Below are 27018 nucleotides of genomic sequence, written 5' to 3' on the forward strand. Positions count from 1 at the left end.
CTGCCTTGCACGCCCAGCTTCACAAAGTACATGTAAGATCACAGAAGCATAGCACTATACAAAGACATGGATCTATAATCATAAACAATCTAGGATCAGATGTAAATTGACCATACAAATGTAGCAAGCATCAATGACACAAAAGCATGGAAGAAAACTCAAATAGCTTTTATTGATAAACAAGAAAAGAGCCAAGGGGAGTTACAACCAGTTGTTCTAACCCATCATCAACCTCCCAGCAAAGAAGCCCCTCTTCACCTCAAACAAAGCTTAGATCACCCAACAATCTGATGTTTGTCTCAAGAAACCAATAGCAATTCCTTACAATATGCAAAATTCCAGCCTCTGGATCTCTAGGATGAGGGATCCATATATAGATATCTGTAAGGGGGATGAGTCAGCTTGTGATTTGATTAGTGTCTTCTCTCTGACATTTCTTGCTTCCACTTGGAGACTGATGGTCTCTTACTCATCCTTGGTCGAATTCAGTGAGGCAAGAGTCACAGGAGAAGATTCTGGAAGCTTCCATTGCCTCTCCACCTCGCAGAATGACACTGCCATTTGTCATTTCTCGCCCATCGCACCCCACAGAAGGGACTTTTTAAATGCAACACACCCTCACAGTGTATTTAGGTGAGATGCAATGCACTTAGCCAGTGGAGCAGCTGCAATGATCCTGTTTTGACCAATTCTGAGCAGTTTCTCATGGAGAACTTCTGGGAGAAGCTGTAATCTGTTGACCTTGTTCCTTTAGGGGTTAGAACAACACTTTTAGGGACTTAGGAGCCCTTGATTTATGGACATTTCATGCTTTGGGTTGTAGGGCCCAAAAATTTCTATAACAGTTCCTCTCCTACACCTGGAGGAATTACGAAGTGCTAACATAGTGGCGTCGTTGTCAGGGAACGAAGGTTGAAAACTTCCCTGGAAAAATCTGCTCTAAATGAAAAATTTGGTTCTTGAAGGTAACTGTGAACTAGAGACTGAATAGGTTGAATATTTACCTAAGCAATAGTATTTCTAGAACCATCTGTAATCATTTTCTCTTATGGAAATCTTGCTCCAAGAATAATACATACTAGGCAGTATCTAGACCCCAATCCACCCGAGATCTTAACCAGTCTAAAGAAGTTATTCAGGAAAAAGAGGCCTGCAAAAGAAACAAGTACCAGTTTTTTAGAAATATCTTTGTCTCTCCCTGAAAGAGTAGAATCATTTGATGATATTCAATTTGATTTAAATTTTTAACGAAGTCTATTTAGATCTAAATCAAAATCCAACCAATCAGAAAAAGTCCTTGATGAGGCTAATCTAAAACCCTATATTCCTTTTCAGAAAGTGAGTGTTTTAGAAGAAAATAGGGATAACTGGGTACATTTTCATAAACTAGAACATCTTGTGCATCAACTGCAAGAATCTACTTCCAAGCCCTCTAGATTTCAGCATCTTGTTCCACCATTTTCTGCTCCAACATTTTCTTTGCCACTGAATATTCCATTTTTCTCTACCCTGAATTTTATGTTGGTTTTTGTTAGAAAATTATATATTACAGAGCAATGCAACACATAAAATATATTGCAAAAATATAAACAAAGAAAACACATAAAACAAGAGAGACACAAATATACGTGGTTCACCCAATTTGGGCTACGTCCAAGGAGAAACAGCCAATCCTTCCTTTTATATTATCCAGCAAACTGAAGAGATACAACCTACAGCATATCAGTTGTAAATCCCTCTTCTATCTCACTCAATCTCCTCTCTCTTTCTCGCTCAGAATACAGATCTACATAGATGCAATACAATTCCCTCATATAAATCGAGGGGTTACCTTCCAGAGTAAAAAACCCTAAATTAAACATAACTTCTACCATCAGATCTCCGCCTAATGAACAGCCTAGATTGACTACGAAATTACAACATTTTACAAGGTAAATTTACATCTATTTTTAGCTTTGGGGGCGCTGGCCCAGATCCCCCGCCCGGGGGGGGGGGCTCCCAAAGATCGTAGCCACCCCCCTGGACCCCCCTTGCAGTGAAAATATTACGGGCGGTGTTGCTGCCACATTATGAACTGGGGTCCAATGCAGTGATACCTATGAATATAGAAGATAATCAGGCTCCACACCCAACAATCCCCCACTTGGAGACTGAGTATAGAAACTCCATCGCTGCTTCATTTGCTGGACAATGACTCCACTTTGGACCTGGCTATTTCTCATATTATTCATCATACTTGAAGACCAATTGAAGCTGAGTAGAATCTCATTTTCTCCCTAGTTACAACTTTTGTTAACATATCTGCAAGATTCTAGCTAGTGTGTATCTTTTCCAACTTCAACTGTCCATCTTCCAACACTGACTGTATGAAATGATAATTGAGCTGTATATGTTCTGTCTTGGAATGAAATGTAGAGTTCTTTGCAAGATGTATGGCACTCTGGCTGTCACTGTATAACCTGCCCAACTCCTGCTTCTTACCCAATTCATCCAGAAACCTTTCTAACCAAATCATTTCTTGACTAGACCCTATAGCAGCAACATACTTTGCTTCCATTGTTGAGAGTGCAACAACACTTTGCAATTTTGAAACCCAACTGACAGTTGTTCCACCTACAATAAACACATACCCTATGGTGCTCCTCCTGTTATCTCTATCACCCACCATATCTACATCAACATATCCCTGTATAGCAATGTTTGAACCACCAAAGCATAATGCTTGATTTGTGGTACCTCTCAAATACCTGAGAATCCACTTCACCGCCATCCAATGTTCTTTTCCTAGATTGTTCATGTACCTGCTTACAACTCCCACTGCATGTGCAACATTAGGCCTTGTGCAGACCATTGCATACATTAAGCTTCCAACTATGACTTTCGACATATAAGCCATTTCTTCCTGAGTCTTGGGACACACATCCTTACTTAGTTTGAAATGGCTAGCCAAAGGTACACTAACTGGTTTTGCATTTTGCATGTTAAATCTTTTCAACACCTTTTCTACGTACTCACTCTGAGACAATGTTAATTTTTTATTCTTCCTGTCTCTATTTATTCTCATACCAAGGATTTGTTTTGCAGCACCCAAATCCTTCATTGCAAATGAGTTTGCCAATTTTCTTTTGAGCACATTTATTTCCTGCATGTTAGAACCTGCAACAAGCATGTCATCTACATATAATAACAATATAATATAGCTGCCAACATTTTTCCTTTTGAGATAAACACAATGATCAGAGTGACATCTAGTATAACCTTGTTCATATATAAACCTGTCAAATTTTAGATACCACTGCCTTGGAGCCTGTTTTAAGCCATACAAGCTCTTTTTCAACCTGCACACTAGTTTCTCCTTCCCTTTTACCTCATATCCTTGTGGCTACTGCATATATATCTCTTCCTCCAAATCCCCATGGGGAAAGTTTGTCTTTACATCTAACTATTCAAGATGCAAACCTTCAGCTACTACTAGACTTAAAATAGTTCTGATTGAAGTCATTTTAACAATAGGAAAAAATATCTCATCAAAGTCTATACCCATTTTCTATGCAAACCCCTCCACCACAAGTCTAGCATTATACCTTTTTCTACCTCTATCTTCTTCCTTCAACCTATAAACCCATTTATTCTATAATGTTGTTTTACCTACAGGCAACTTGACTAAGTCCCAAGTATGGTTATGTGCTAAGGAGTCCATTTCTTCTTTCATGGCTTGCTCCCACTTCTTCCTGGTTTCTACCTGCACTGCTTCTTCATAAATTTCTAGTTCACCAGAATCAGACAACAATACATAATATAATGAAGGAGAGAATCTTCAGGGGTCCTACTTACCCTGGTAAATCTTCTAACACCACTTTTAGGTGTTTGAGGTGCTTATTTTTGTTATGGTTCTTGTTGTTGTTCTAGTTGTTGATCATTATGATTTTCAGGCACCTTCACTTTTTTTGTGATGTCATCAAGAACTGTGTATTCTCTGTTTTCTTTTTCCTGTTTCTTTTCTTGCATCTAATCCTTATAGAAAACCTTTTCATTGAATATGACATCTCTGCTCCTAATGATTTTGTGTTTTTCATAATCATAAAAGTGATAACCGAAATCATTAACACCATATCCAATAAAGGTACATTTCTTTGATTTCGCCTCAATATTTGTTCTATTTTTATTATTAATGTGGACAAAGGCTTCACAACCAAAAGTCTTTAAAAATGAGTAGTTTATCATTTTACCTATCCATGCCTCCTCTAGAATACCACCATCCTAGGAACTTGAAGGCCCTTTATTTATTAGATAAAACAGAAGTATCTACAGCATCACCCAAAATTGTAAAGGCGATCCTGCATGCAATCTCTTGCACCTTGCACGCTCCATGATTGTCATGTTCATCCTTTCTGACACACCATTTTCTTGTGGTGTTCCTAGAACTGTCTTCTCTCTATGAATTCCATTCTCTGAACAGTACCTATCAAACTCTTTGCTGCAATATTCACCTCCATTGTCTTATCTAAGACACTTCAACCTTTTTCCTATCTCATTTTCAACCAAAGCTTTCCATTTCTTGAAAGTATCAAATACATCAGATTTATTTCGAATACAATAAATCCAGGTATTTCTAGTTGCATCATCAATAAAAGTAACATAATAATGAGAGCCATCGAGAGATGATACCTTAGCATGTCCCCATACATCTGTATGCATAAGCTCTAATTTTTATCTCTTCTTTTCTTTCCCAACTCTAAGGAATCTGACTCTCTTCTGCTTTCCATAAACACAATTCTCACAAAATTTTAAATCAACTTGCAACAAACTTGGCAACAAATTTCTTGAGTGAAGAATATGCATCCCCTTATCACTCATGTCCCCAAACCTATGATGCCACAATGTTGTATCTTCTCCTGTAGAGGTTAAAGCATTAATATAATTAGAAATATCATTGCATAAATACAATGTACAAACCTTTTCTCCTTTTGCTATTACCAGGGCTCCTTTACTGACCTTCTAGGTTTTATCTATAAAAGTAGTTACACAGCCTTCCCCTCCCAACTGTCCTGTTGAAATTAGATTTTTCTTCAGATATGGAACATGCCTTACCTCCTTCAATAGCCATTGATTTTCATTCCCTTTTTTTGTGAAAATTGTACCCATTCCATTGATTTTACAAGGTTTATCATCACCCAATCGAACCTATCCAAAATCTCCTTGAACATAATCATGAAAATGTTTCCTATCAGGTGTGGCATGGAATGAGGCCCCTGAATCTACCACCCAGGCATCAATAATATTTTCTAATGAAAGAATCAAAGCATCTTGTAACACATCACCTGTCATATTCACTTCATGATTTTTTTCTTGCTACGTGTCTCCTTCTTTTCCCTTCCGAGACTTGCAGTATTTCTTCAGGTGTCCTTTCTTCCCACATTTACAGCACACTATCCCTGATCTAGACTTCGATCTGCCTTTCATTGACTTATTGCGTTATCTTGGGCTCTTTCCTCTTTCCATTTTTCTTCCCCTAGTATTTGCAGTCAAAGCATTACCTAATGTCTCACCGGAGCTTTTCCGTCGCATTTCCTCACTAAGGATTGCACCGACAACATCATCAAACTTTAAAGTACTAGATCCAGAGACAAAGTTACTAATGGCCATAACTAAACCATTCCAAATTTCTGGCAATGAGCACAGAAACAACAGAGCCCTAACTTCATCATCAAAAGTAACCCCTACAGAACTTAACTGACTAATAATTATATTAAATTCATTTAAATGATCAGCAACAAATCCACCTTCTGACATCTTCATATTAAATAAATTCTTCATAAGAAATACCTTATTTGAGGCCGAGGGTTTTTCATATAGTTTGGCCAATGCCGACATTAAACCCTTTGTTGTCATTTCCTTTGAAATATTAAAGGCTACCGACGCCGCTAGGCACAGCCATATTGTTCCAAGTGCCTTTCTGTCGAGAATATCCCATTTTGTGTCTGTCATACTCATCGACTTCTTTGTCTTTCTGCTCAATGGTTGGTACAGATCTTTCTGGTACAAATAATCTTCCATCTACATCTTCCATAGCTAGTAGTTTTGGCCATTAAATTTTTTGACCCTAAACCTACCATATTCCGCCATTTCTTCCACTTGAACCAAGAACCCTTCTCCTGTGATTTTATCAGCCAAATAGATCTTCGGCTCTGATACTAGTTGTTAGAAAATTATATATTACAGAGCAATGGAATACATAAAATATATTGTGGAAATATAAACACAGAAGACACATAAAACAAGAGAGACACAGATATAAGTGGTTCACCCAATTTGGGCTACGTCCACGGAGAAACAGCCAGTCCTTCCTTTTATATTATCTAGCAAACTGAAGAGATACAACCTATAGTAGATTCGATGTAATTCCATCTTCTCTCTCTCTCAATCTCCTCTCTCTTTATCACTCAGAATATAGATCTCTTTAGACGCGATACAATTCCCTCATATAAAACGAGGGGTTGCCTTATAGGGAAAAAAACCCTAAATTAAACATAACTTCTACCGTCAGATTTCCACCTAATGAACGACCCAGATTGACTACGAAATTACAGCATTTTACAAGGAAATTTTACATCTATTTTTAGCTTCAGGGGTGCAAATATTACGAGTGGCATTTACGCCACATTATGAACTAGGTTCCAATGCAGTGATACCTTTGAATAAAGAAGATAATCAGGCTCCACACCCAACAGTTTTACTCCTCCCTTCTCGTCAATTTTTCAAACAACAGTGTCACTACCTCACTCATCCTAATTACAAATCCCAAAGGTTAGTACAAGTCCACCTCACACAGTCATGGCTACTCGCTATGCTCCTTTAAATTTACAAGGTCCATTACATGATCTGCCACAAAATTATGATCAGTGCTTGCCCCAGTTTGATGGTACAGGAGTTATTACAACCTAGAAACATCTTGATAAGTTGAATGACTTCATAGACATGGAGGAGGTAGACCATGAAGATGCTAAATTGAGACTCTTTGCTCAAAGTTTTTTAGGGGAAGTCAAGAAATGGTTTAGAAGTCTACCAGCTGGAAGCATTTCCAATTTCCAAAATCTTGAGAATAGTTTCCTTTCCAGATGGGAGGATAAAAAGAATCCATTACAGATTTTAGCTGAGTATGAGAATCTAAAGAGAAATTCAGGTGAAATAGTTTAGGAGTTTTTAGTCAAATTTAATAAGGTGTATAACTCAATACTTGATGATACAAACTCCCCCCCCCCCCAAAAGGGTTGGATCTACTTCATTACCTAGATGGATTTGATGATGATATTGTTTATCAACTCGGAGAAAGGAATCCAACCATATTACAGGATATGCAAAAAACAATTGTCAGAGTGGAAGTAAATTTGCTAAACAAAAAGGCCAAAATGAAAGCTGAAAAGAGGGGAGTGGTTAAGGAAGAGCCTTCATCATCATCAAATAGCAAGTTGGATGTTATGATGAAAACAATGGAAAAGATTATGGAAATATTGACTTTGGAAAACCAATTTGTTGTTAGAGAACCACAGGCTCCCCCTCAAATAAGAAATCCCAATTTCCGAAAACCTTAGGTTCAAATAAAGCAAAGAGACCAAAGGAATCAAGGAGATCAGCAGCAAATAAGACCTCATTTCCAAGAAAATTTTGCAGAAGATGAAGAAATATTAGAAGATCAAATAGATTATTTTGGTGAAGAGGAGGAAACAATTTATTTGACAAAAGAAGAACAAGACTTGTTCATTCAGCCACAAGAAGATATCTTGCTCATGGAATCAGAAGATTATAAGAAAGGGTACCAAAATGCAATCATGGAAGTGCAAAGACAATATAACTTAAGAAACAAGAAGACTGCAGTAAATCCTCCAAAGAAAGTCCAAGCTGATGTACCTTCTCCTAGTCAGAAGAAAGATGATCCTGCAAAGGAGATTTTAGAAAAGAAAGACACAACCATTAAAGAGGTAGATAAAACTCAATCTTCTTTCAGTTTAGAAAATGAAATATCCAAGATCAAAATATCCATTCCATTTAATTAATTGATCAAGAATAAGAAGTACACAATTCAAATTGTCAAAGAATTAAAGATAGGTGATACTTCAGATTCTGTTAATTTGAATGATGATCATCCTGCAATTCTATTTGGTCCAAAAGTTGAAGAAGATGTTCAATATGGAGATTTCCCACCTTTCTATGTTAGCTTGAATGTACATGACCTGATTTTACATAATGAAATGTTAGACTCAAGTGCATCACATAACCTAATGCCAAAGGTTATCATGGAGAAACTTGGTTTGGACATAACTAGGTCATATAAAGACATCTTTTCCTTTGATTCAAGTAAAGTGAAGTGTTTGGGTTTAATTAAGGATTTGGTTATCTCTCTCACTCAAATTCTAGCAAACAGTGTAGTAATGGATATAGTTGTTGCTGACATTCCTCCAAAGTTTGGTATGCTTTTGTCAAGATCATGAGATGCAAAATTAAAAGGCACTTTACAGATGGATATGTCATATGCCACCATTCATGTTTTTGGACAGCCAAGGAGATTGTACAGAGAAACCTTGATGTCATACATGGTAAGTAACAAGGAAAGGCCTAATAATAATCTTATTTACTCAGTTCATTCTAATATGGATTCTTTCATATTGTATAATCACTTGTGTTTGGAGGAAGAAATTCAAAATAGGGTCAACCTATTAGAGGAGAAGGAAAGTGATTTGCAAGAAAATAAATCAAAGCACAAAGATGAATATGATGGCCTTTGGAACATAGATTTTGATGGAGTAGTGAGTAAAGAAGGGGTTGGAGCTGGTGTGATCATAGTCATCCAAAATATGGACAAGTCAAAGCTATGTTCTTTCAAGCTAGTTTTTTACTACACAAACAATGTAGTCAAATATGAAGCACTAATTTTGGGATTGCAGGTTTTGAAATATTTTGGGGAAAAAAGGATTTCAATTCATGGAGATTCGGAGCTGGTAATAAATCAATTAAATGGTGTGTATCAGACTAAACACCCCGGGATGAGGGCCTATAGGAATGTTGTCCTAGAATTACTACAACTTTTTTCAGAATATAATTTATCTTTAATTCCTAGAGGACAAAATATGATAGTTGATGCATTGGCCACTTCAGCTAGTGTGTTTAAGATTCCTATCTATCCTAATAGGAAGTATGAAATAGAAGTCAAACATAGACCAACAATCCCTGACAATGTAAAATATTGGCAAGTGTTTGAAGATGACAAACAGCTTAATAGTTTTTTACAAATGTCTAAGGAATTTTCCAACTTGTGCATAGATGAAGAAAATTTATTTGATGAAGATGAACAGCGGGTTTTTAGTTCAGATTCAGATGGTTTTAAAAATTAAATAGCAGATTTGGAGTTCATACAATTGAAGAATAATGTAATACCAAAAGGTTTGGTCCCTCTTGAGAAGTTATTTGATCAAAATGATGTAGCTAAGAGCCCCAAAGTAATTCCCATTGAAGCTGAAGTAGAGGACTGCAATATAGGGATAGAACAGAAGCCTAAATTTGTCAAGTTTTCCAGATCTTTGACCTATGAAGATAGACAAAAATACCTTGATCTTATGAAGCAATATTCAGGTGTTTTTTCTTGAGGATATAAAGACCTCAAAGTGTATGACAAGAGAAATATCCAACATAAAATTCCAATTAAGAAGGATCATAAGCCTTTTCAACAAAAATTAAGAAGAATCATGTTGGGTGTGTGTTATATTATTTCCATGACTAGCCCCAGGTGTGAAATAGCGGGGTTAGAGGGGGGCGTGGGAAGCCCCCCTTTGTTGCATTGGGTGGAGCGGGAGCGCCATAGAGGGTGGGATTTCCTCCTTCATTGTGCTAGGCGTAGTGGGGGAGTCATAGGGGGCCACTAGCCCCCTTTGTCAAGAGTTTTGTAGGGGGCGGTAGCCCCCGTGCACGGGGTCCAAGGCAGTTCCCCAATTTTTTTTTTTGGATCCTATATTAGGTGGGTGGACCTACCCATGGTTTTGTGCACGGATTCCGCACATGGTTTTCGGCATGATGGTTTTCTTCCCATGGTATTTTGTAGATCTGGTCAAGGGAACTACGGTTATGTTCTAATCCAGGGTTAATGGATTGGGGTTTATGGATGCTTTGGCATGTATATATATGTATTGTAACATTCAAATGAATATAATGAAAAATAAAGTTGGTAGTCCTAGTTTTGGGATCCAGGGGAAAATCTTTGTGTATATTTGTTTTATGTTTTATGCTCTCACCATTGTTTATTTTATGTTTTCAAGAATTCGTTTGCAGGTAATTTATGTACAGGGTTAAAACCTACATTTGGTACTAAAGATGTTTTGGCTTCAAATGGACGCCTTTGCTGCTGAGGGGTTTTTTCTCGGGCCTATGGTAGACCTTGTTCAGTGGGAGATCTACGAGATCAATTCTTGTGGTGAAAGAAGATGGCGAGCAGTGGAAAGATAGAGATTGAGAAATTTAATGGTCAGAGTTTTGAGTTGTGGAAACTCAAGATGGAAGATCTACTGGAGGATAAAGATCAATGGATCGTGGTAGATCTGGGTACTAAGCCAATGGCAATTTTCGATTAAGACTGGAAGAAGTTGGATCAGAAGGCAAAGAGCACAATACGGTTATCTATCTCAGATTCAATATTGTTAAATGTACTAGGGGAAGCTTCAACGAAGGCTTTTTGGGACAAGTTAGGGACTTTGTACCAATCTAAATCTCTGGTGAATAAACTACTCCTACAAAAAAAATTGTATAACCTAAGGATGAAGGATGGAGACTCGGTGACAAAGCATTTCAATGCCTTTAATATTATGGTAAGCTAGTTGTTATCTGTTGATACTAAAATTTCAAATGAAGATAAGTGCATCAATTTGATGTGTTCTCTACCATATTCGTGGGATAGTCTGGTTGTTGCAATAGGTATCAATACAACTACCTTACAGTTTGATGAAATAGTCTCATCCTTATTGTCGGAGGAGATGACATGGAAAAATATAGAGGGCCAGAATGGAGATGCCTTGTTTATATGAGCACTGTCCTAGAACAAAAGCAAAAATAAGTCCTCGAGTGGGAAATATAAATCTCCAGGAAAACATGTAAAGGTGTGCTAGAAATGTGGAAAGGAAGGGCACTTCAAAAAGGGTTGTAGATCTAAAGCTCTTGAGAAAGGAAAGGGATCTGATGATGTTCCTTCTGTAGAGAAAAAAACCACCTCAGATGAAAGTGTTGATGTGTGTTTGGCTTCTTCTTCAAGTACACATGTAGATCATAAGGCATGGTTGATTGACTCAGGTGCATCCTTTCACTTCACTCCCCACAAGGATTGGTTATACGAGTATGAGAAATATGATGGTGGTGATGTTTTCTTAGGGGATGACAGGAAGGCTAGAATTGTCGGACGCGAAAAAGTCAAGTTGAGGTTGCAAGGTGGAAGCATTATAACACTTACGAGTGTTCTGCATATTCTTGCATTGGCTAGAAATCTGATTTATGTAAGCAAGATGGGTGATGTAGGTGTAAAAATAGTGTTCGAGAAAGATAAGCACTGGTATCTATGTGGGGAGTTTGGATTGGAACTCTGTACAAGCTTCTGGGTAGAACTATTATTGATGGGTGCAACAATTTTGTGGTTCCTGAAAGTGGAGAAGAAAATCTAGTGGTCTCTAGAGAAAAGACCATGTTATGGCATCAAAGGCTTAGACATATTGGAGAGAAGGGCCTTCGAATACTTCATGGTAATGGTATGGTAGAAGGTATGTCTAATTTCTCTCTAAATTTCGATTTCTGTGAACATTGTGTATATGGGAAGTAGAATCGGGTGAGCTTCGCCTCTACTGCTAAGAGGGTGAAAGGGATATTAGAGCTTGTGCATAGTGATGTGTTTGGACCTGTGTCGGTTCCATCACTGGGTAAGTCTATGTACTATGTATCATTTATAGATGGCTTATCAAGGAATACATGGATATATTTCCTTAGGAAGAAATCTGAATTATTTGATAGGTTTAAATAATTTAAGGCTCTGGTGGAGAACCAGACAAAGAAGAAGATAAAGGTGTTGAGGATAGATAACGGTGGTGAGTTCTACAAGAATTAATTTGAAGAGTTATGTTAGAAGTGTGGTATAGCATGGCAGAAGACTACTCCATACACACCTCAAAAAAATGGAGTTGTTAAAAAAATGAACAGGACGTTCATAGAAAAGGCAAGAGGCTTGCTAAGTGATTTTGTTGATATGTTATTTCTCCTGTTGCCAAGGTAGCTTCTATTATATTACTTTTATTTGTTGTTCCTACTTTTTATTTTGAGGTAGAACAAATGGATGTGAAGACAACATCTCTTCATGGGGATCTGGAAGAAGATATCTACATGAATAAACCTAAAGGCTTGGTGGTGAAGGGTAAGAAAGAACTGGTATGCAGGTTAAAAAAGTCTTTGTATGGATTAATACAGTGACCAAGGATGTGCTATCAAAAATTTGATACATATATATGGGGACTTTGCTTCACCATAAGCAAAGTAGATCATTGTGTGTATTTTAAATTAATTGGTGACCATGTTATTTATTTGGTCTTGTATGTGGATGATATGTTGCTGATTGTAAATAACAAAGAAATTATCCAGGAATTGAAGACCCAATTGTCCTCCAAATTCGACATGAAATATCTTGGTGCTGCAAACTATATTTTGGGCATGGAAATTAAATAAGATCGGGCAAAGAGGGATCTTTGGTTAAACCAAAGGAAGTATGTCGAGACAATATTGCAAAGGTTTAATATGCAGGATAGTAAACCAGTGAAGGTTCATATTCCTATAGGTGTAAAATTATTTGTTGAACAGTGTCCCAAGACACAAGAAGAGGAAGAGGACACGTCTTGTGTTCCATATGCAAGTGTAATCGGTAGCTTGATGTATGAAATGGTATGTACTAGACCATACATTTCACATTCAACGGGAGTATTGAGCAGGTTTATGTCAAAAATAGGGAAGGAGCGTTGGACAGCGGTGAAGCGGGTTCTCAAGTATTTGTGTGGCACTAGTGATTATGGATTTTGTTACCAGGGAAGACCAGGATTGGACAGAGTTTTGGACATACGTGGATTCATCGATACAGAGTGGGTTGGAGATCTAGATCAGATAAGATCTATAAGTGGGTATGTGTTTAACCTATTTGGAGGTGCAGTCAGTTGGATGAGAAAGAGACAGTCTGTAGTGGCACTTTCAACTACATAAGTAGAATACATGGCAGCCAATCATGCAAGCAAGGAAGCGGTTTGGTTGCACATATTGTGTTCAAATATGGGGTTAATACAGTGAGCTATAAGGATAAACTCTAATAGGAAAAGTGAAATTTTCTTGGCAAAGAAACCTACTTATCATTCAAATACAAAGTACATTAATGTTCAGTATCACTGTATGAGGGATATGGTTGAGGACAAAATTCTGTTGTTGGTAAAGGTGCACACTTTGAAGAATAATATAGATGCATTGACAAAGTCTATGAGCACCGATAAGTTCTCTTGGTGTAGAGAAACAATGCGTGTTGTAGGGTTGGACCAATGACTAAGCTCTCATGTGGGCCCCTGTGGAAAGAAAACAAGTGGGAGAATGTTGGGTGTGAGTTATATTCTTTCCATGACTAGCCCCAGGTGCAAAGTCGGGGGGTTAGAGGGGTGGCGGGCAACTCCCCCTTCATTGTGCAGGGCACAGTGGGGGGGTCACAGGGGGGGTGGCGGTAGCCCCCCCTGTCGAGGGGTTTTCAAGGGGGCGGTAACCCCCTTGCACAAAAAAAAATAATAAATAAATAAATAAAATAAAATAAAATAAATAAATAAATTTAAGAAAAAAAAGAATTAAAAATTAAATAAATAAAATAAAAATGGACCCTATATTAGGTGGGCGGACCTACCTATGGTTTTGTGCATGGACTTCACAAATGGTTTTGGGCATGATTGTTATATGCCCTTGGTATTTTGTAGATCTGGTCAAGAGAACTATGGTTATGTTCTAATCTAGGGTTAATGGACTAGGGTTTATGGATGTTTCGACATGTATATATATGTATTGTAACATTGAAAGAATATAATGAAAAATCAATATGGTAGTCTCAGTTTTGGGATCCACGGGAAAATCTCTTTGTATATATGTTTTATGTTTTATGCTCTCGCCATTATTTATTTTCTGTTTTTTGAGAATTCGTTTGTAAGTAATTGTTGTACAGTGTTAAAACCTACAAATAAATCCCTTGTTAATTCCTCTTATTGAAAAATAAGTGAAAAATTTGTTTGATGACAAAATGATTGTTCCTTTAAGATTTTCAAAATGGATTTCTAATTTGGTCCATGTAAGAAAGAAGACTAGTGAAATAAGGCTTTGTGTTGGTTTCAGAAATCTCAATAAAGTATTTCTTAAATATAACTATCCTTTACCCAAGATAGACCATATATTGCAAAGGGTGGCTGGCTCTTAGAGGATTTCTATTTTCTCGAGTTATAATCAGATCTTAGTGCACCCTAATGAGCAAGAAAAAATAACTTTTACTACACCATGGGGAACTTTTACGTATGCAAAAATGCCCTTTGGGCTGATGAATGCAAGGCTAGCTTTCAAAGGGCCATGGATATTGCATTCGTTGATGAAACAGATAAGTTCACTGTCGTTTACCTTGATTATATCACTGTATTTTCAAAATCTAATTATGATCATTTGTAGCATCTAAAACAGGGTTTTGACAAGTGCAAAAAAATGGTATATCTTTAAATCCAAAGAAGTCAAATTTTGCAATGGAGGAAGGAAAACTACTATGGAATATAATCTCAAAGGATGGCATTAAAATTTATCTTAATAGGATTGTTGCAATCCAGAAAACTGACATTCCAAGGAATAAGAAAGAAGTTTAGTCATTTTTGGGAAGAGTAAATTTTTTTAGAAGGTTCATTCCAAACCTAGAAGAAATCATAAGGTTCTTGACCAATATGCTGAAAAAGGTGTTGAGAAATATAGGGCATCAATAGTTAGGTGATTTCTCTTTAATTAGTAACTGCTTGTGAGTGATTTTTACAAGTTTAGATTAGGATCTTCTTCACTTAAGTTATTAATGTTCTTCTTTCTCAAATAGCTACGAATGCATGAACATAAATAGACAAGAGAAGTAGAATGTAGGCTATGAGCCAGGGCCAAAACCTCTCACTCTTTGAGAGGAAAACCCACACAAAATTATTCTTATAGATATTCCAATTGACGAATACCAATACCAAGACCCTTGACCTATTTTCCACTCCAATACCAAGACACTAATTCTCTTGACTATCAATCTTTTGTTATTTTCTTCATCTTGACTTCTCATCCACCTTCACCTCCTTAGCACCGAGATATCATCATCACCAATACTTTGTCACCGACATGACACTAAGATTTCTTTACTGGTTGGGACCCTTTCTTTGTGGTAGTATAGAGTCTTTCTCACTGTGTAATACTAAACTATAATGGCACTGAAGTTATGAGGCATCAAACCCTTCTCATTATGGTAGCATCAAACTATAATGATATCGAATTGTGATACCTTCAAACTCTTCTCATTGTGGTAACTCCGAACTATGGTAACACTGGATTCGCCACTATAATTGTTATTTGAATATCAGAGGTAAACTTGAAATCCTTGACTGTGAGATAACACTGAACTTGTCTCTGCAATAATGTATCCTTATCTAGGCTCCTTCAATGACCTTGCCTCTGCAATCATGTACCTTATCTAATCTTCTTCACCAAACTGATATATGAACTTTTCACTTAACTATCCACCCAAAATTTCAGAGAGATATTCGAACTTGTCTTCTGTGGAAATGTGAAGACCCTTCACACATATATATAGTGGTTTGTCTATATAAATAGGCCAACATGTGTATATGAATAGGTGTGTCTCCATAAGGTGAATCCGACATGAGTTCTTCACTTCATCTAGAGGCTGACTTAAAGAGGAGATATTGTGCTTGTCATTGGAGGGATACTAGACCATTCTATTGACTCATATACATTTGTAGCATGCCCAAGAAGGGTTCTTCATACATGACATTGACTCTCTTTGACTTTTATGACTATATGACAATGGGAGCCATCTAAAAATAAAATCTCTTGCTCATGAATCCCATGAAGCAAGCATTACAATAATAATTTTATTTTCCTTCTTTTCATCATTTACAAAAATCACAATTACATGTCATTATGAACACCGAACATAGTTACACTTTTCAACAAAAGGAAACTGAAATCAAGTGTACAATTGAAGAAAAGAAGTATTTTGATGAGGTAAAATTGGCCTTGACTAATTCTCTTGTCTTAGCTAGTCCAGATTATACTAAACACTTTATCATATTCTCTTTTGCATCAGAACATACAACTGCAGTAGTTTTAATGCAAAAAAATCAGCAAGGTAATGAACAACCAATAGCTTTCTTGAGTAGGGGTTTGAGATATTCTTCTATTAAGTACAATATTATAGAAAATCATGCTTATGCATCGTTAAATCCTTGAAATATTTTAGAGTCTATGTACTTCATTCACATGTGATTTATTATGTCCCAAGTGTTGTTGTGAAATATATTCTGACCCAACTTGATCCTAAAGATAGAAGAGGCAAATGGATATCATATATTATTGAGTATGATGTGGAGATCAAGCCTACCAAACTGGTAAAGGGTCAAGTATCGGAAAAATTGATGGTTGATTCAAATTTGAATATATTAGACATAAATTTCATGGTTGGTTTGTCAAATGACAATAATTTAGAAAATTCTCAACAAGTATCTGAAAATTTTCTTTCATGTCCATGGTATTTTGATATAGTTTATGTCTTACAACACTTATAGGCTCCTCCAGGTATGAAAAAACAAAGGAAATATTTTTTAAATTAAAGGCTATGAAATTTTGTATTTTAAATCATTTCTTGTATTGGAAAGACTCAAGAGGTGTCTTGTTGAATTTCTTACTAGAGGATGAAGCACAAAAGGTCATGGAAGAATTTCACAAAGGGGATTGTGGAGGCCATATTTTTTTGGAAAGCTACAGCTAACAAAATTTGAGGGATGGTTTTTATTGGAAAATCTTGTTTATTGATGTTTATAAAAAATTCTCGAGCTGCCATGAATGTCAAATTTTTGATAAAAAAAAAAAAAAAAAACCTTTGCCTCTACCCCTGAAACCTATTACAGTTGAAGCACCATTTCAGCAGTGGAGCCTAGATTTCATTGGGGAAATATATCCATATCTTTATCTCAACATAAATGGATTCTGATAGCTACGGACTATTTCAAAAAGTGGATAGAAGCAATATCGACCATGCAAGAAACGTATTTGGTCATCATTTAGTTTCTAGAAGGTAATATTATCTCAAGATTTGGTTGTCCTCGTAGAATAATCATTGATAATGTTGTTGATTTCAAGTCCAAAAAGATGATTGAATTCTGTCATAAATATCATTTTGTACTCAGACACTTTATGACATATTACCCACAGGATAGTGGTTTAGCTCAGTCTTCAAATAATAGTTTCGTGAACATTATAAATAAATAGTTTCAAGAAAATAATAAAACATTTCATAAACATTTTATCTATGCATTGTGGGTTGATAGAGTGAACACTAAGAAGTCAATTGGTATGTCACCATTTCAATTGGTATATGGAATAGATGTTATTTTTCCTACTTCCTTGGGAATTCTAGTGATGAAGTTGTTGCAGGAAGTAGATGTAGAACCAAATGACTTGAAAAGAAGAATAAATCAGATGATTCATTTGCAGCAAACAAGAGAGGAAGTGTATAACAATACCCAATCAATCTAGGATAAAATTAAAAAGATTTTTGATCAAAGAACAAAGGCAGAATATTTTCAGGCTGGTGACTTGGTTCTGAAGTGGGATGCTCGGAATGAAGACAAAGGAAAACATGGGAAATTTGAAAATCTTTGGAAGGGACCATTCAAGGTTGCAGCTTTCCATGGGAATAATGCATATTTGTTGTAGGATTTGATAGGATAATTTCTTATTGGAGGGCCTGTAAATGGCAGGTTTCTCAAACATTATTTTTCCTAAATTAGTTGATTTTGATCACTCCATTGTATATAGCCATTCAAATTTCTAGTATTGCAAGTGCGGGTGGTTGTCACCAGAATTTGAAGCCCAAAGAGAAGGCCCTAAGATTTTGATGAGTTGTTGCCAATTTTCAAAATGTAAAAAGACATAGTCAGTCATGGTTAATCATTAGTCAAATCTTGAGTGAATAAAATCTGAGGGATAGGCACATGGTCTATGGGGTTCATTGGCACCTCACGGGGAGGATGTCATCCCCATTGGAGCCAATGTTAGAGTCCTATGTTATAGTAATCAAAGTTAAGTTTGGTATTTTTATTATTCTGGTCAATTTGTAAGGTTTTGTTATAATCTCATAGAGATCAAATCTTAGTGTCAATTTAGGATAGGATATACTAAAGTTTTGAGTGGTGAAAGAAATCAAGTTATAATTTCCTAAAAGGTCTAAGTTTAGTAATTTTAGGCTTAATATATCATCCAAGTCATGGATAAAGGAAATAGTGGGTTTGGTTTTCATCATTGGGACAATTTAGTGGTGTCTTTTCAATCAGTTGCATGGTAAGATCAAATATTACACCGTATCTTTGTCGATATAAGTTGTTGTTGTGCTTTCCCTTTACGTTGCGCTTGAACATTAGTCATCATTGCAATTAAAGGAAGTCTTGGACCGCAAGGAGGATTATAAAGATATGTTTCATCTTTCAAAAAATATATTGATCACGTTACTCATCCTCCTCAAATTCCCTGAATATCAACGATAGCTCACTGTGTTTTGGCTATAGGGGATCCGCTGGACTTCTGCAAACTTAGGGTTTTATCACCACCAGGACAACATTCAAGCTTCAAATTTCTCTTTTTTGGAATGATTCACATTGTGTATTGTTTAAATTATCTTAAACAGTTGAGGAGAGCACCCAAATGAGCTTTCAACCCGTAGAACTTTTAACTCACTATGTTTTCCTTGCTTCACCTATGTTTTGATGGATTTGCTTTGTACAGAAAAAAAAAATTAGTTGTTGCATTTTGTCCTGTGACTCAAATTCTTGTAGTTTAAGCTATTAAACACAGAGGTTTTCCATTCAAAATCTTGAAAAAACCCATCATCCAAACCCTAATTCCACTTTTGTTGCATTCTTGTTGTGCTAAGTTGTTGAGCGTTGTCATTGCATTTTGAAACCCTAGGATTTTTCATTGTGAGTCATGACAACACCAGACAGGAAGAGAAGGTATAGAGGGAGTGACATAGTCAAATTTAAGCCTCAAGATCTTACCTTGGTGAATTGAGATCCAACTATCAGGGTTGCATTTGAGAAAACTGGTTGCATCAAGTTTGGTGAAAATATACATGGTTATAGTGTTCAGGTGACTAGAGAATTTGCTTTAAACTTCAAAAGTGTGGAAGCCAAGGTTGGAGAATTAAGGTTCTGAGTTTCAGAGGTTAGTATCTCAGCTGCTACAGAGTTCTCTTTGCATGGAGAACAATGGTTCAAGGGTATGCCATTAAATAAAGTTAACTGCAAATGTTTTATAAAGCCAAAGTATAAAAACAAAATATATGGGGCTATTATGCCAAGATAATATATTTTTGAGCCCTACAGAAAATTACTCAAGATGATTCAAATATTTTTCACTTGTGAAGGCAGATTTGGGAGGGTTTATCAATACCACTTCAGATTGTTGATGCATTTTATAGGTAAAAAGCCTTTAAACCTACCTTTTTACTTATTTATCAGCATTGGTAAGATGGCAGATAAGGTTTGGGGTAAGAAGAGTCAAGTGGATCCCAGTATCTTTCATTTCTCCTTGATCAAATTGTTAGTGATGGAAGAGATGAGGAAGAAAAATTAGTCATGGCAAGCATTTTTGGATTAATCTAAGTTGACAGCTGAACTTTCAGATAGTCCCTAAAGAAAAAACGATACATCCTCATCAATGGCAAAGGATGTTCAACCAGAAATAGAAAGCCTAGTCAAAATGCCATAGGCTTCAGTTGACCAATCTGACAGGAAAAAAGGAAAAAAGCTTCATTTTTCTCTTGAGGTGGTGGAGGTTTCCAAGAAACCACACACAAGAGCTACTGCAAAATGATTACCCATTGAGAAAACACTTGAACGGCCTACTAAAGTTCAAGACACCATAATAGAGAAAATTTATTTAGATTACAAGGATAGAAAGATTATGGAACTACAGGGGCAATTGAAAAGGGTCCATTTAGTCATTTCTCATATTCAACATGATAATAGGGAGTTGAAGAAATATATTTTGGAAAAGGCATCTAAAGTTGATGAAGAAGAACTAGTAACTAAGACAACTCCACTTTCCATCAGATCTAAAGGTAAAAGGAAGGCAGAAGCATAAGACATCCAGGACCTAGATACCTCATAATCAAGGATCCCTTTAACCAGATCTTCAGCCAGGAACTACAGAAATAAATCTCGATGAAAACGAAGTCAATGCAAGAGAATAAACAGAATGAGTTGGATGAGGGATAGAAAAATTTCAATATGCTAATGAGGCATTTGAGGAAAGCTCATGATAAAGTCATTAAGCTTAGAGAACAAGATGAAAGGGATAAACAAAAGACACATGATCACATAAACAGTTGTAGGCCAACACTGTTTAAAGCTAGAGATATGTTGAAGATAACTTTGCCCCTACATAGACAGCTCAAGAATATTTGCAGACAACATCTCACCTTCAAAAAGGAGATGAGGGCTACAAAACAAGAATTACAGGAGGTATTGCAAGAAAAACAGAAGGAAAGAAAAGGAGTGTTGGACTTGTTAGCTAAGGCAGCTAAGATTTGATTTTGACAGGTAAACAAGATAATTTTTCTTGTTTCCCTTTTTGTCCAAGAGCACCAACTTATATCATTCAAATACACAGTAACACAATATATTTTTTGCGTTACTATCAAAGGCATTAAAAGTTGGTAGAAGATTAGAGTTTTGGCATTCCTTTTTATGTATGGAGGATAAAATAAGGTATTAAGGTGGTCAACATCATCTATCAACCGTTTTTCTTGGTGAGAGACTTAAAAACCTAGTGAAACCGATGAAAATGAAGTTTCGCTATGCTCAGTCACTGCACTTTTTCTGAAGGAGGAAGTAACGCAACAAATTTGTTGCGCTTTTACACAGTCAGCAGTTTGACCTTTTAGTTCAACTCCATACCTCTTGAAATTGATTTATATGGTTATGAAAAGTTTCATTAAGTGTCTTGGAGATTCGAATGCAGCCATTCAATGTTGAAGATTCCTCTAGTCAAACAGTTTCCTAATTTGTAGAAGGTGGTTCTATATTCGTTGCTACAAGCATAAAACTAAGTCTTTGTGGGGAATTCGGCTCCTAAAGGGACGAAATTATATTTTTTGATGTATATATTATGTAATGTGGATTAAGAAAAGGGTTTTTTAGTGTGTGGTAGAGAAAATACATTGTGCATTGTACAGTTTGATTTGAAAATTTCATTGAATGATGAAGGTCAAATTCTACTTGTTCAAGGATTCCTTTGTCAATAATTTATGTTGATGTTTATCTAATGTTTGTGTTTCTTTATCTTATATCATTGTCATGCTTAAATGTTACGTATACAGTGTTTAATTAAACAAATTCATTTCAGAATTCAGTTTCAGGTGCTCTATTATAAGTAACTAAATGTTTTAGTGTTTTTTCCTCCACCATAATATATAAAATTCATCCTCAGCTAGATGCTTTATATATTATCAATTTAATTATTCTTCTACTCACCTTTCTACAACGAACTTTGACAAAGACACGATAAAGGATTTCCTACCTTGCCCCTATCTAATGATTCTTCATTTTCCCGTCATAACACTGAAAATCATTAGCTTAATTTGACTCCATGCCGAATGGATTTTCCTTCTCCCCTGCCATCAAATTGTTGAAACTATTATACCTTAATCTATAGATCTAGCCCAAGATGCAGAATATTTCATAAGAGAGATCCCTGTCTAGTTTTGGAAGGGCTAGCTTCCAACCCTAAAGAATTATTTTTGGTTACTTTTGGGTTCCTCTCCTTAGCCTAAAGGAATTACAAAGTGCCAACACGTACAATAGAGAATCATAGTGTGAATCGTAGAGATTTCATAGAGAAAACATAAAGATGTCATCATATGCAAGCAACCATAGTTCAAGTCATAGAGTGAACACAAAGATGCCATCACATGCAAGTGGCCATAGTATGAGTCATATAGCGAACATAAGTATGCCATCATATGCGAGCAACCATAGTGCAAGTCATAGAGTGAACACAGAGATGCCATATCAAAATAGTTAGATCCATATCAATAGTGAGAGACTGTATGTAGTTATAAGAGAGACCATCATATCCTGATCATGAGCAAGAGTTCAAAGCTAGAGACAGTGCTATGCAAAGACAATAATCTGCACCATGTGAAGACAATATTTTTTGCCATGTGAAAATGACCATAAAATGTGCCATGTGAAACCATAACAGAGAAATAATGTATCCAAAATCTTCTTAACAAATAGCCATATGAGGAATTACAACAACAAAAACAAAAATATCATATCAAAATCCCATCTGAATTGCAGACTAATTTCACACTCAGTCTTGAGGGTCACCCCAATGGGGTATTTATAGTGGCTTTTCAAGAGTGAAGGGTCATGACCCTTGGGTGAGCCCAAGGTTTGAGCCAACCTTGAATCCAACCTTCAATATTATATTTGAATTTCAAATGTATATGATTTCCTTCCAAGTATTTGAATCGACATTGAGATCACAAATAAATTCATTTTAATAATATTTCAAAGTCAAGTGAGGGCTAGGGAATTTCTCCCTAGGTACCAAAATTAACATCTTGAGGGTTTTGTACAATTGTTACAGGTGGCTCCCCTAATGGAGGAGATTTCTCTCTTTTTAATGGTGAGGTTTGCTTGGGTTGTTCTAGTTTTTCAGGTTGTTCAAACTGTTTATGTGGTCCAAGTGATCCCAATGGTTTTATAACACCCTCTGCAACAGAGTGCTCAGCAGGTTATTTCACAACACTGCCTAAAGTTGGGATGCAATGAGCGAGTGGTCATTATTTTGGACTTGGTTCTAAATCATGTTCATCTATGTCCCTTTATCCTTCTAACAAGCCTTAATATCCTTCCTCTGCTAATACAGATGCACTAGAAATTCTTGGTCTTGACTCTGAGATCGGGAATTCATAAAATTCCACCTCCTTGATATGTGCACCCAACACAAATGACTCAGGAGATGTTGACCTCTATGGGACATCTTTACCTGATCCTTTATTCTTAGATGTTGCTTCCAATTTTTAGGTACAAAAATAAATCCAATTTTGTGTTGTAACAAAACTCGTCCCCTTAGAGGAGCATCCTCCTTGGTGTTCTATATATGAACACAAAATTCAACAATGATTTTCATAAACACAAATATTTTTACAGTTACTTACACAATGAACAAAAATGGGTAAGATACCCTTAAGTGGCCTCATCTAGTCCAAAGTACCTCCACTGCACCTTGAGTTGCTTGATTAATCAATAACAGAGTGCGATCTACCCATGATCTAGAATGCATTGTGGTTATAGTTTGAATTATCCCCCAAATTCCACCTGTATCACAAACCAATAAACAAAATGATTAGCATCATGCAAATACTTTTTAAGCAAAGAAACATGGAAAACATAATTTGATTTCACTATGGGTGGAGACGCTAGTCTATAATCCATTGGTGCCACTCTTTCTTAGATATGAAAGGGTCCACAGAACCTCGGTGCTAACTTAGCGTAAGACCTAATTCTCAGTGGTCTTTTCCTTGTTTTGATGCAGATGTAAACATGTTCCCCCATTTGAAACCTTGGTGCATTCTTTTTTGATATGCATAGCTCTTTTTCTTGTCCTAAGTTATTTTCAATTGTTGCATGATAGCAACAACTTCTTATTCCATTTCCTTCGGCATATTAGGTCCAAGAAGCACCCTATTCATTGGATCATTCCATCTAGTAGGTGTATTACATTTAATTCCTTATAGAGCCTCAAATGGACTCATCTTTAATGATTCTTGCTATCCATAATTATAGGTAAATTTTACCAAAAGTAGAAACTCTTCCTACCTCTTAGGCTGATGCATGAGTTACATCCTTACCATCTCTTCCAACACCCTATTCATTGTTTCAAGCTATCTATCCCTTTAAGTATGATACACTATAATAAATTCCAACTTTTTTCCAATACCAACAAATGACATTTTCCAAAATAATGAGGTGGACTTAGCATCATGGTCTGAGTTCATCTTCTTGGGTACACCATACAGTCTAAATATTTATTTTCATGAAAATCTAAGCAATATCAATTTCCTTATGGGTAGACTTGACAGCTATAAAATGAGCTACTTTACTCATATTGTCCACCACTACCATTATGGACCTTACTCAAGAATGGGGATTGGTTGTAATAATCTCATTGGATGTCCACACTCCACTTTGACTTGTTGACACTCCAAGCACTTGGAAATATACTCGACAACATACTTTTTCATGTTTGGCCAATAGTATATCTTTTTCATAGATGTTGTCATTTTTTGATAACTTGAATGACTTGAATAAGGCCTTTTATGAGACTCGCCAGAGATGAGCTTCTTCAAGTCACCCATGCAAGGTATATACCACCTACCTTTAAACTTCAAAAATCCATCATCTGTAAGTGAGTGATCCTTACTCAATACTCCTTTGGGTTCTTGTTGTAAGAATTTCTTCACTTGTTGGTAATGCTCATTGATGGGCCTCAAAACTAGCTAAACTTTAAGGCCCATATGAACATCCTTTAGCACATTAAACATCTATTTTTGCATTGGAAGCAATATTAGCCTAAATATGTTTATTAGGAAGGTTTAGAGATAATTGCATATTATGTGCCTATTATTATTTATTTTTGTAGAATATTGTGAGAATATTGGCCAGATTATGAAGATTTGGAGGCTGAGATAATCTAGGGACATGCTCCCTGCTATAGGATGGACCAAGATTGGATAGTAAATGAACTAGATATGATGAAATTATTGAACAGATTCTAGAGCTCCACTCATTGAGAAAATCTAGGATTATGTTCCCTGTCATTAAATGAAGATTCCTCCTGTTGGGAACCATATCCACTTTTTGAGGGATTTTGGAGGGGAAAGTTGTCTTCTTTCAAGGATGATGCTTCCCCATCAATTTTCACAAGTACTAATTCGAATTTTCCTCTAGGGGCATGTATTTCTTAGTCTTATTGTGGAGAAAATTTGTTATTTAACAGCTCTAATTTCATTTCTAGTAGGGATGTACGTGGATTTATTCAAATAAAGAATTTTGGTGTCATTTTTAGCTTCTAAATCTTGGTTTCCTTCGTAGGACTTTGAATATCCTTGGGCTTGGCCATCCCAGGGGCCTCAGAGCCCTGTTGAACAATTTCTTTATTTTCTTTGAATGTCTTTCTCACTTGCATTTCTTATTTCTGCATTTAGTGTCATGATTCTTTTGTTGTAGGTTATATTGGTTAAATGATTGATTGAGTTGTTTTTCAGGTTATTTACAGAGTAAAATTCACGATGCATCCTTATAACAGCTTTGAAAAGTCATATTCATCATTGAGATACTTGAATTGGTTTACTAGTTCATAAATATAGAATTTCTGGAAGTCTCTTGTAGCAAAATAGTAGTAATTTTTAGCTAATTTTTAGCACGTGTTAATGAGCTTCTTTTGAGTTTATTCTACTCGGATTGAATCTTAAAAACATACAAATTAATAACAAAATTTACCCCGTAGCATTTTCACTTAATCAGGTTAGGGATTTGATAGGTTAATTAGCTCACTCGTTCTTGAATTTCTAGTTTTTGGAGTAATATTTTTTTGCTATTTTTTAGCACAAGTTAAAAACGGTATTTTTGAGTCATTCCACTTAGATCGGAATCTTAGTACATTCCAATTATTAAAAAAATATACCCCATCTCATTTTCATTTGATTTTCTTGGTCATTCAATGTGATAAATTGGAGGACGAACTAGCTGGTAGATTAGGTATTTAGTCTTTTCAAGTATAAAAATCATAATATTTTTGTTGTGTGCAGGTACTATTGTTGTTTTCCAGCGTTAGCATTGTCATTTACACCCCTTATTATACCATGATCTTCTTCTTTCTACCTCAACAACTCCTTCAAAACAATAGTCACTGAGAGTACATTTATAGTTTGTTGAAGGCCATTGTAGCCATTATTCCTTGTGCAAGATGGGCCCCTGAAGGGTACTAAGCTTGGAAAGGGAAACAAACAACCTTCTCCTACCTTCCACTACCCTTTCTCACCTTCATATCACCTTTTTAGCCCTCAAAACTCTCGCGGATTCAATCCTGTAGCAAAATAGGGCAATCCTGTAGCAATAATGCAACATCATGTAGAACTGTGTAAACATAACCAGATTTTCCCTTGAAGCTTTATTTTTTCCTCCTCGCCTTGAATAATGTCTCTTAGGCTTTGAAACCATTATTGAGGAATATCAAATACCGCTTATGACTTTCCTTTTTACCACTGCAACACATTCTAGCACTTAGGAGTTAGTAGATAGGTTCATGAATTGAGTGACATAGTAATGATTTTCATGATTACTTTATGAAGCACCTAATGAATTATGTTACTAGGTCTAATATATTTTGAATGCAATGATGTAGAGTTGGTTCATCCTCTTTATTTTATGCAGTTATAATAGGTTTGGTTTCCTTGTCTTTTGCTTCCTACAATAGGTTAAGGTTTCCATTTCAAGCATTTCCATTTCTGCAATTAGTTTAGACTTTGATTTCATGATATTCACTTCATTGCATCAGATCAATGAAACAAGGACACATTACATGTTGCACATATAGTGTTGACACCTCTTAAGT

Source organism: Pinus tabuliformis, chromosome 8, assembly GCF_031772625.1.
Source record: "Pinus tabuliformis cultivar Carrire ecotype Pingquan chromosome 8, CPIR1, whole genome shotgun sequence".
Lineage (NCBI taxonomy): Eukaryota > Viridiplantae > Streptophyta > Pinopsida > Pinales > Pinaceae > Pinus > Pinus tabuliformis.